The sequence below is a fragment of the Mobula birostris genome, chromosome 3 (genome assembly GCF_030028105.1).
Source record: "Mobula birostris isolate sMobBir1 chromosome 3, sMobBir1.hap1, whole genome shotgun sequence".
In the NCBI taxonomy this organism is placed as follows: domain Eukaryota; kingdom Metazoa; phylum Chordata; class Chondrichthyes; order Myliobatiformes; family Myliobatidae; genus Mobula; species Mobula birostris.
This window is the reverse complement of record NC_092372.1, coordinates 153,721,534-153,731,765: the sequence shown is the minus strand read 5'-3', so window position 1 is coordinate 153,731,765 and position 10,232 is coordinate 153,721,534. Positions and strand designations below refer to the sequence as shown.

Sequence of the window (10,232 nt, the reverse complement as noted above, 5' to 3'; positions counted from 1 at the left end):
TCCTGGTTTGCCCTCCCAAAATGTAACACCTCACACTTGTCTGCATTACATTCCATCTGCCATTTTTCAGCCCATCTTTTCAGCTGGTCCAGATCCCACTGCAAGCTTTAATAGCCTTCTTCACTGCCCACTTTGCTCCCAGCCTTGGTGTAATCTGTAAACTTGCTGATCCAGTTTACATTATCATCCAGATCATTGATACAGGTAACAACACCAATCCCTGCAGCACGCCACTAGTTATAGGCCAAGTCAGAGAGGCAATCGTCTACTACCACTCTCTGGCTTCTTCTGTTAAGCCAATGTTGAATCCAATTTACTACTTCATTCTGAATTCCAAGTTTCTGAAACTTCTGTACCAGCCTCCTATGAAGGAATTTGTAAAAGGCCTTTCTAAAAACCATATAGAAAATGTCCACTGCCTTTCCTTCATTAACTTTACTGATAACCTTCTCAAAAATTCTATAAGATTGGTTAGACATGAACTACCAAGCACAAAGCCATGCTGACTATCACTAATCAGACCCTGTCTATCCAAATAGTTACATACCGTGTCCGTTATAATAGCTTCCAATATTTTATCCACTACTGCCATCAGGCTCAGTGGCCTATAATCTCTCAGTTTATTCTTAGAGTCTTTCTTGAACAGTGGAACAACATTAGCTATCCTGCAGTCCTCCAATACCTCACTCGTGACTAAGGACTTTTTAAAATATCTCTGCCAGAGCACCTGTAATTTCTGAAGCACCCGCCCAGAAGATCCAATGGACAGACACCCTGTCAGGCCCTGGGGACTTACCACCCTAACTTGCCTCAAGACAGCAAGCATCTCCTCTGTAATCGGGATCCATGACTTCACTACCCGTCCTACAGACTCGATGTCCGTCTCCTCAGTAAATGCAGGTGCAGAATACCCTTTTAGGATCTCCCCCATTTCTTTCACCTTCATGTATAGATGACCACGCTGATCTTCGAAAGGACCATTTTTGTCTCTTGCTATCCTTTTGCTTTTAATATATCCGTAGATGCCCCTTGGGATTTTATTTTTCACTTCGTCTGCCAGAGCAAATACATGCATTCTTTTAGCCCTCCTGATTTCCCTCTTAAGTGTTCTCTTGCATTTCTTATGCTCCTCAATGGCCTCATTTGTTCCTTGTTGCCTATATCTGCTGTGCACCTCCATCTTCTTCTTAACCAGGGCCTCAATATCAAGGTTCCCTAAACCTGCTATCCTTTCCTTTATTCTAATAGAAACAAACGAATTCTGTACCCTCAGTATCGGACTTTTGAAGGCCACCCACTTACCAAGCATCCCCTAACCAAAAAGTAACCTATTCAAGCCCACAGTTGCCAGATCCTTTCTGATGCCATAAAAAATCCCCTTTCTCCAATTTAGAAATACAACTTAAGGACCAGTCCTATCCTTCTCCTTAATCATCTTGAAACTAATGGAAATATGATCACCAGATCTATAGTATTGCCCTACACACACTTTCTCACCAGCCCTGTCTTGTTCCTGAAAAGGAGAACTAGTATTGCACTCTTTCTAGTTGGGACCTTCTATATATTGATTAAGGAAACTGTCCTGAACACATTTAACAAACTCTATCCCATCATGTCCTTTTACAGTATGGGAGCTGTTATGTTATTTACAAGCGTAACTCCAAAACATAAAATTAATTTAAAGGAAAAGACAGAAAGTCCAAGATGCAAGTCTAACTGGGTTTTTACCTTAAGCGAGGCACATACGTGGTGGCGTAATGACTTACTTCTACATTTAACCCATAATTAATTATTTACACAAATAAAGAAAGCTAAACCAACAACATATTTATAGTATTACTCAATACAATTTAAATATTAAATACATAACCCTCCTCCCTACTTAGCTATGAACTCTAACTGTAGAATGAACCTCAATTTATAAACACAGAATATGATAAAATACAACTACTATATAGACATCCACAGCATAGTAAATTTTAAATCGTCTTATTCAGGCCCAAAGATTAAATCATTGTGCAGGATTTCTTATTCTTGTGGGATAATGTCTTTCTTGACCAGGGAGGTTGATCTGCTTGGCAGGTGAAACTTGTGGCTATGAAACAATCTCAGGTTTGGGGGCCTTCTCCATGGTGATTGTGGGAGTTGACCCTGGGACTGCAGGAAGTGGTTCTGACAGCTCTGGACACCTTTCTTCTGGACAGCCTGAACAGTGCATGACAAGCTTCACTTGACAATGTGGATCATAATGTGTGAGTACAATGTCTGACGTTACCATTTCCTTTTCCTTTTTGCAAGCCACTTCACATGGCTTTGTCCATTGCCATTTCTTCCCAATCTGTAGTAATGAATTCAAGGGGTGGAGCACAGTAGCCAGGTTTGGCAGGAATCCCTGGTAGTAATTGATGAATCCTGAAAAGGACAGTAACTTTCTTTGGCCTTGGGGCATCCACTACTGCTTGTATTTTCTCAGCACACTTGCGTAATCCTAGTACGTCAATGGTGTGACTTCAGTAAGTAAAGAATTCACACTTGTTCTGTCGTGCTCTGAGACCTTAATCATTTCACACTGCCTTGAGATGTTCATTATCATCCTTACCGGTAATAATGATGTCTTCCAACTAACACTGAATGCCTGGGTATCCTTGCAGCATCTGGTCCATAGCTTTCTGCCACAGTGCAGGTGCAGTTGCAACTCCAAAAATCTGTCTATTATAATGATAAAGCCCTTTGAGCATACTTGTAGTGGGAAATACTTTGAAATCTTCTTCCACCTCTTTCTGTAGATAGGGCCCAGCTAAGTCCACTTTGCTGAGGCGTTTCTCTTCAGAAAGGTTTGCAAAGATATCCTCTATCCTTGGACAGACAGTATTGATCTACAGTCAGTACTGGGTAGATAGTGACCTTAAAATCACCGCAGATCCTGACATACCCATCCTTCTTAGCTATTGGGACCATTGGTGTAACCCATGGGCTCCACTCAACTTTCAGTCTCCATGCAATCTAGCTCATTGGCTACTTTATCACGGATGGTGTAAGGAACTAGATGGGCTTTGTAAAACTTGGGTGTGGTATTTTCATTTAACATTGTTTTACCCTTGATATGTTTGAGTTTTTCAATGCCATCTTTGAACACTGCTGTGGCATCATCCAGTACCTTCGCTTCCAGTTGACTTGATTACAGAAGATGTGGCATGCAAATTGTGGATGGATCTCCAATCAAGTTGTAATTGTCTCAACCACTCATGGCCCTACAATGCTGGCCCTCCTGTTTTTACCACATTCAAACCTAATGTTACGAATGTCATCCCCACAGGAACTTTCTTCTCTTCAGCATAAGTTGGATATCTGCAGGCCTCAGTTCAGTATCTGAACCCATACAACATACACTTAAAAGTGCAGTTGAAATCACTCTTTCAATGGAAACTACAAATAGAGATGCAATTGAGTTGAAGTGAGGAATGGTAGTGAGTGTGAATAAAATTGTAACATCTAAGCAGAAACCAGCCTGGCCAAGCAAATTGTGTTACCATTGTGACAGGGGCTCACGTACACCAGACCAACGCAGGTTTAAGGGTGAAACTTGCAGAAAATGCAACAAAGTAGAACACATACAAAGAGAATGTCAGGCAGACAAAAATAAATAGACTACACAGGGAAGAGAAAAAGTTAAAAAGCCAAGTTGCAGTTTCAAAAAGGGCACTAATCTCCACGTTGTTGATGAAGAATCTGATAATGATGAGAGTGACACAGGACTGAGTAGCCTTGAGATTTACAGCGTGAAAACAAACAATAGACAATCAATGTGGCTTATACCAGAAATGAACAGCAAATTAATTAAAATGGGATTGGGCATTGGCTTGGCTGTTTCAGTCATTCCACAGAATGAGTTTCAATGGCATTTCAAAGATACCGAATTCAAGCCTGAAGAGATCTAACTAAGGACTTATACTGGAGAAAAGAAAACTCCTGTGGGAATGACATTTGGGACAGTGAAATACAACAACCAACAAGACACATTGAGCTTGTATGTGGTTGAAAACAGGAAGACCAGCATTGTGGGGACATGAGTGGTTGGGACAACTACATCTTTATTGGAGATCCATCCACTATTTGCGTGCTACATCCCCTGCAATAAAGGCAACTGAACGTGAAGTAAGGAAGATAGTACTGGATGATGCCACAACTACCTCCATGCCAGAATACCTCTGTTGTCCAAGGGAAATCAAACAGATGTTGGTGCCAATCTCTGTAACTCTGGCTAGAAAGCATATTGGACCAAGGAAGGACTATGCTGGCAAGAGGAAACATGAAAGTGGTGAAAGCAGTGGTCCAACTACAAGGGCTTTTTTAGGCAGCATATCTGAGAAAGCCTCTGATATGATAATCAGGCTGTCACTTGCAGAATGTGGCTTGGTTTTACGCTGAAAGAAAGTTCAAGGAGCTTCCGGGAAGTTGAAAGCATTTGGCTTTTGTGAATATAAAGAACTAAAACTTATTCTGCTTGTATTATGGTTATTGCACGATGTTCTAGTGGGAGACAAAAATCTGCTCGTGATAGAGGATGCAAAGCCCAGCTGGATGAATGGAAGGCCAAAAAGAAAGGAGAGAATGCAGATATAAAAACAGAGAATTCATCAAATGATGTTGTAAATGGAGAAACTGAGAGAGGTCAGATCGTAAAGGGAGCAACAGAAGGACTAATAAGAGCATACTCCAGTGAACTAAATGCACCTTGCCAAGATCAAGGTTCACAAACTAGAAGAAAAAGTAAGGAGGGGGAAAGGTATCCAGAGCTGTTAGAGCCACATCCTGCAGTCTCAGAGTTAACTCCTACAACCACCACAGAGGAGGCCCCATTACCTGAGCTTGTTTCGCAGCCACAGGTCTTACTTGCCAAGCAGAGTGATCCCCTTGTCAGGGAAGAGGTTATTCCACAGGAGTAAGAAAGCCTCCACACCAATTAAATCTTCAGGCCTGAATGGGGCAATTTAAAATTTAATATGCTGTGGATCTCTGTATTTAGTATTGTAGTTGTATTGTGTACCATATTGTATATATAGTTGAGATGCATTGTATATTGTTGGAGTTTATAGCTAAGCAAGAAGTAGTGTGCATCTAATATTTCAATAACATTTGAGTAATTTTGTACATACATTGTTTGGTTAAGCATTCTTGTTCATTTACATAATTCATTACTGGTATATGTACAGTATATAATACGTGAACTGCATACATCATCATGCTACCATGTGATACCTGCATGCTTCTTCTAGAGTAAACACAAATATAGATTCACATTCCCTGTAACCTTTCACACCCTGACTAATCAAGAACCTATCAACTTTCAACTTAAATGCACCCAATCCCCTGGCCTCCATAGTCACCTGTGGCAATGAATTCCACAGATTCACCACCCTCTGGCTAAAGAAATTCTTCTTCATTTCCATTTGAAGTGGACATCCCTCTATTCTGAGGCTGTGCCCTCTGATCCTAGACTCCCCCACTATAGAAAACATCCTCTCCACATCTACTGTATATAGGCCTTTGAACATTCTCTCACTCTTCTTTTTCTCCCTCTGTCCCTCTGAATATATTCTCTCACTCTCCTTTTTCTCCCTCTGTCCCTCTGAATATATTCTCTCACTCTCCTTTTTCTCCCTCTGTCCCTCTGAATATATTCTCTCACTCTCCTTTTTCTCCCTCTGTCCCTCTGAATATACCCCATCTGTTACTTATTTTTATGCACACATTCTTTCTCTCACTCTCCTTTTTCTCCCTCTGTCCCTCTGAATATACCTCTTGCCCATCCTCTGGGTCCCCCCCCCCCCGTCTTTCTTCCCGGACCTCCTCTCCCATGATCCTCTCGTATCCCCTTTTGCCAATCACCTGTCCAGCTCTTGGCTCCATCCCTCCCCCTCCAGTCTTCTCCTATCATTTTGGATCTCCTCCTCCCCCTCCAACTTTCAAATCCCTTACTCACTCTTCCTTCAGTTAGTCTTGACGAAGGGTCTCAGCCTGAAACGTCGACTGCACCTCTTCCTACAGATGCTGCTTGGCCTGCTGCGTTCACCAGCAACTTTGATGTGTGTTGCTTGAATTTCCAGCATCTGCAGAATTCCTGTTGTTTGCTTGAACATTCAATAGATTTCAATGAGATCCACCTTCATTCTTCTAAATTCCAGCAAGCACAGGGCCAGAGCCATCAAATACTCCTCATACGATAACTCTTTAATTCCCAGAATCATTCTCTGTTGAAAGAGCTAACATTGGAGGACCTATCCTGCCCCTCCTGAAATTAAGTCTCTTAATGGATACAATATCATAATCCCTCATGCTGATTCATGTCTAAATCAATATGCCTTACCTACAATACTCTTTGCAGTGAAATAGATGCAGCTCAGAATATTAGTAACACCATGCTCAACAGTTTTGGGCCCCATATCTCAGAAAGGATGTGCTGACAGAGTCCAGAGGAGCTTCATGAGGATGATTCTGGGAATGGAGGGGTTAACATAAGAGTAACGTTTGGCAACTTTGGGCCTGTACTCACCGGAATTTTGAAGAATGCGGGGAGATCTAATTGAAACCTATCGAATGTTGAAAGAACTAGATAGGGTGGATGTGGAGAGGATGTTTCCTAATTGTGGGGGTATCCAGAACTAGAAGTCACAGCATCAAAACTGAGGGGTGACCCTTTAGAACAGAGGTAAGGAGGAATTTTTTTAGCCAGAGTAGTAAATCTGTGGAATGCTCTGCCACAGACTGCGGTGGAAGCCAAGCCCATGCGTATATTTAAGGCAGAAGTTGATCGTTTCTGATTGATCAGGGCATCAAAGATTATGGCGAGAAGGCAGGTGTATGGGGTTGTGTGGGACTGGGATCAGCCATGATGGAATGGCGGAGCAGACTCGATGGGCTGAATGGCCTAATTCTGCTCCTGTGTCTTGTGGTCTTATGCTCAACTTTTTGGTTCCTGTCTTTGTATGTAGGCTTAACATCTAGATTCCCCACAACCACTCTACTTGCTGCCCATACACTGAGGTTCGTATCCCACTGCAACTCTAGCTTAAAACGCACCCCCCAGTCCTCCCCTGGAGCAGCACTAGCAAATCTCCCCGCAAGGATACTGGTCCCCCTCCAGTTCAAATTGCCCTGTTTGTATATGTCCCATCTCCCTCGAAGAAAACCCAATGATCCAAAAATCTGAAGCCTTCTTCCTACACCATCTCCTTAACCATGTGTTAAAGTTGTGTTAGTTTCCTTTTACTAGCCTCAATAGCATGTGGCACAGGTAGCAATCCTATATGAATAAATGCATATTTATCTGCATGAATAAATATTTATGCCAGCTGGAAATCAACTAAGGACTGTGATTGCTTGTTTCAATCTATCTTGACAATCCATTTTCATTCTATATTTGGGTTACTGAGCAATTCTGGCATTTGTCATCTGGGTAACTGTCACAGGTACCATACTGGATCATAAACATGGTCAGTCAGATACTAGGCAGGCCTCGCTCAGTGACAGTTCATATTAGCATCAAGGTACGTAGGCTTGTCTAAAACATTACAGACATGCTTCTTGATTATCTGCTTGCCTGTCCTTCCAGCCAGGGAAAAGTGGGTGGCAATGTTAAAGGCAAAGTGAAAAATTGAAAGCAAACACTGTTTCCTTTTCAAAAAAATTGTATTCTGTCTAGTTGCAAGTGCCCTCTAAAAAGCCTATAAAGTTAAATTATTTCAATTGACATTAAAGGCCTTAACATTTTAGCAGTCAAAGTAATCTATCTGAAAGCACATGTATGCTTTACGCCTACTAGATTTTAAAACAGATAAGTCTTTTTCATTATAATTGTGGGTTTTAAAAGTTTTGAACAAATTTGTGCAATAAATTAAATGCCACAAGTTTCAGATTAAGATCACACCTTAACCATTGCATGTCATAACAAACTGATCTCAAAGCTGCTCAGAACTTTTATTGAAATTTGTTATTAATTCTGAAATTTACACTGTCATATTGTTAAATTAAAAAGTGGCAATCATATTTGAATACATGAAACAAAATCAGGTGGCACTTACTTTAATAAAGGAGAAATGTATCTGTGGCCTGTGTATAACAAATTCCTTCTCATCTTCAGAACTGTTTCTACTCTACTTGGATGATGTTTTTTTGCCAATAGTAGCTAACGGTTCGCACTGTTAGTTTCCCAGGTTGTGCAATTTTGAGTTAAAGCAACCAAACAAGTATTTAAATAAAAGTGTTACAACTTTTTACATTTTACAATCTTTCTATAGGACATCTCAAATATGGTTTGCAACCAAAATTAGTATAATTCAGTACAATCTGCTGGGTTTCATTCTGAAATTTGTGTCATGTTTATATTACTGTCATAGGTCCTGCTCACAATTAACCATGGGTAGTGATGCAAATTGACAACCAAACTATAGTTAGGGAAGACAGCCTGCTCCTTGTATCTCTTCCATAATAAGCAAAGGCCCAGTTCAGAATATGTTTTAGTCCATTAAAGAAACAGTTTAGGTTATAGAATACTCCATCTAGTTTTTATTCCACACAATTTATTGTTGGGACTTAAAAGTTGAATAGGGTCCTTTTCTTTTGCAAATTTACTGACGTTTCATTGACTTAAAACACTGATGACAAATGTGGTGACAGTAGGTCATTGGTACCAATTTGATCTAGGTCTTGGCATCCAAAAGTTGGTAAACAAATGATTTTCATCCCTGTGTGGAGAAATACACTGCCCATGCCAAGTGTGAGGATCGCATTTACCAAATACTTTGACTTTCTTACGGTGGATATTGCCATAAACAAATAGTCCGAGAGGAACACACACAAAATGCTGGGAAGAACGCAGCGGGTCAGGCAGTATCTATGGAAATGAATGAAGAGTCGAAACCCTGCATTAGCATGAGGATTCCTCTATGATTGAACCTGGAAGAAGCAATGTGAAATGAAAAAAGAGAGGTAATTGCGATTATTAATTCATAAATCAGTGACGCCCACACACAGTTTAATCGGATTACTTTTGGACTGGGTTTCATAATGCCCACATTATTTCAATACAGTAACTTGTCATTTATCGTTGATTTTTGCGTGAAACAATCCTCTAAGTATAAACAAGTTCCTCGGTAAAGTTAGTGGAGGGTTATGTAAACCGCGCGTTAAGGCATTTTCTTCGGATATAGTTATTTTCACATTTGCAGTAGGCGGAGCTTTAGGTTTCTATTTGCAGCCTTAATCACTTACTGCTCCGTCCTGTCCTGTCCTGTCCTATCCTATCCTGTCCTGCCCTGTCCCTGGCACTCGGGGGCGTTGATTTTAGGTGACGCCGGAAGTAGTTGTGTTGTCAAGTTGTGGTGTCGGCGAACTCAGCTGGCGCTGACTCGGAACGGCGGCCGTGCCGGGCCCGGAGGTACGGTCTTTCAGTTTATGCCTCTTTACACAGAGTCCTGGCGCTTTGTCAGTGTATGTGAGACAAACCTTCGACTTGATGCTTGGATTGGCTGCCCCAGTATCAAAAGCCAAGAGTCAGCACACTTTAAAGGTGTCGGTTCAGGGGCAGCGGCCCGACCCAGATTACCGGTGACGACGCGAGTGGACCCGTTCATACGCTGTCCTGGGCTGCACAGGTAGCTGAATGCCATTAAACCACCGTCCAACATCTCCTGACTCGCGGCTGGTAGCAATACATAATAGCACCCCCCCCCCTCCCAGACTTGAACAACTGCTTATCAGTTATACCAACGACTTCCTGGTTTGTGGCGATCATCGGTCGTAGAAGGCGGCACACAGACCTGGGCATGCTGGTCATTCAGATGGGCACGAAACATGACAAGTTGACAGAGGATCCCACCCATACACCAAGTTATAGTTATAGGTAGAATAGTGGAACTTGTAGACTTCCACAGCCTTCCTCCCCTTTCTTGTCAACAATTTTAGACACCGTAACAGCTATTCCCTCGAGGATTAATAGAGATGGATGTGCACGCATTTGGAGTATATTTAATACAATTCAATTCCATAAACATATAAAATTTTTGGACGCATCCCCTTCTCTGTTCCTTCAGTGAAATAAAACCCTTATATCAACCCTTATCTTTCTTGTTGCACTGTTTTGCACTGATGAAAACAGTAATTCCTCCCTCAGTGAATTTGAATCAAAGATAAATGTGTCGAAATTGTTGCCATGGTTTGCTGTCAGAGCAGGA

At 41.5% G+C, this 10,232-nt stretch overlaps 1 protein-coding gene across 2 annotated transcripts in view; it reads left to right on the top strand.

Moving 5' to 3' along the window:
* Window positions 1–9,332: 9,332 nt before the first annotated feature.
* Window positions 9,333–10,232, top strand: part of stx17 (syntaxin 17) — a 99,838-nt gene continuing 98,938 nt past the window's right edge. Inside the window, exon 1 of one of the 2 annotated variants that reach the window (XM_072253514.1) lies at window positions 9,333–9,436. The gene's annotated coding sequence lies outside the window, so the exon portion shown is untranslated. The other variant, XM_072253515.1, reaches the window with a different exon arrangement.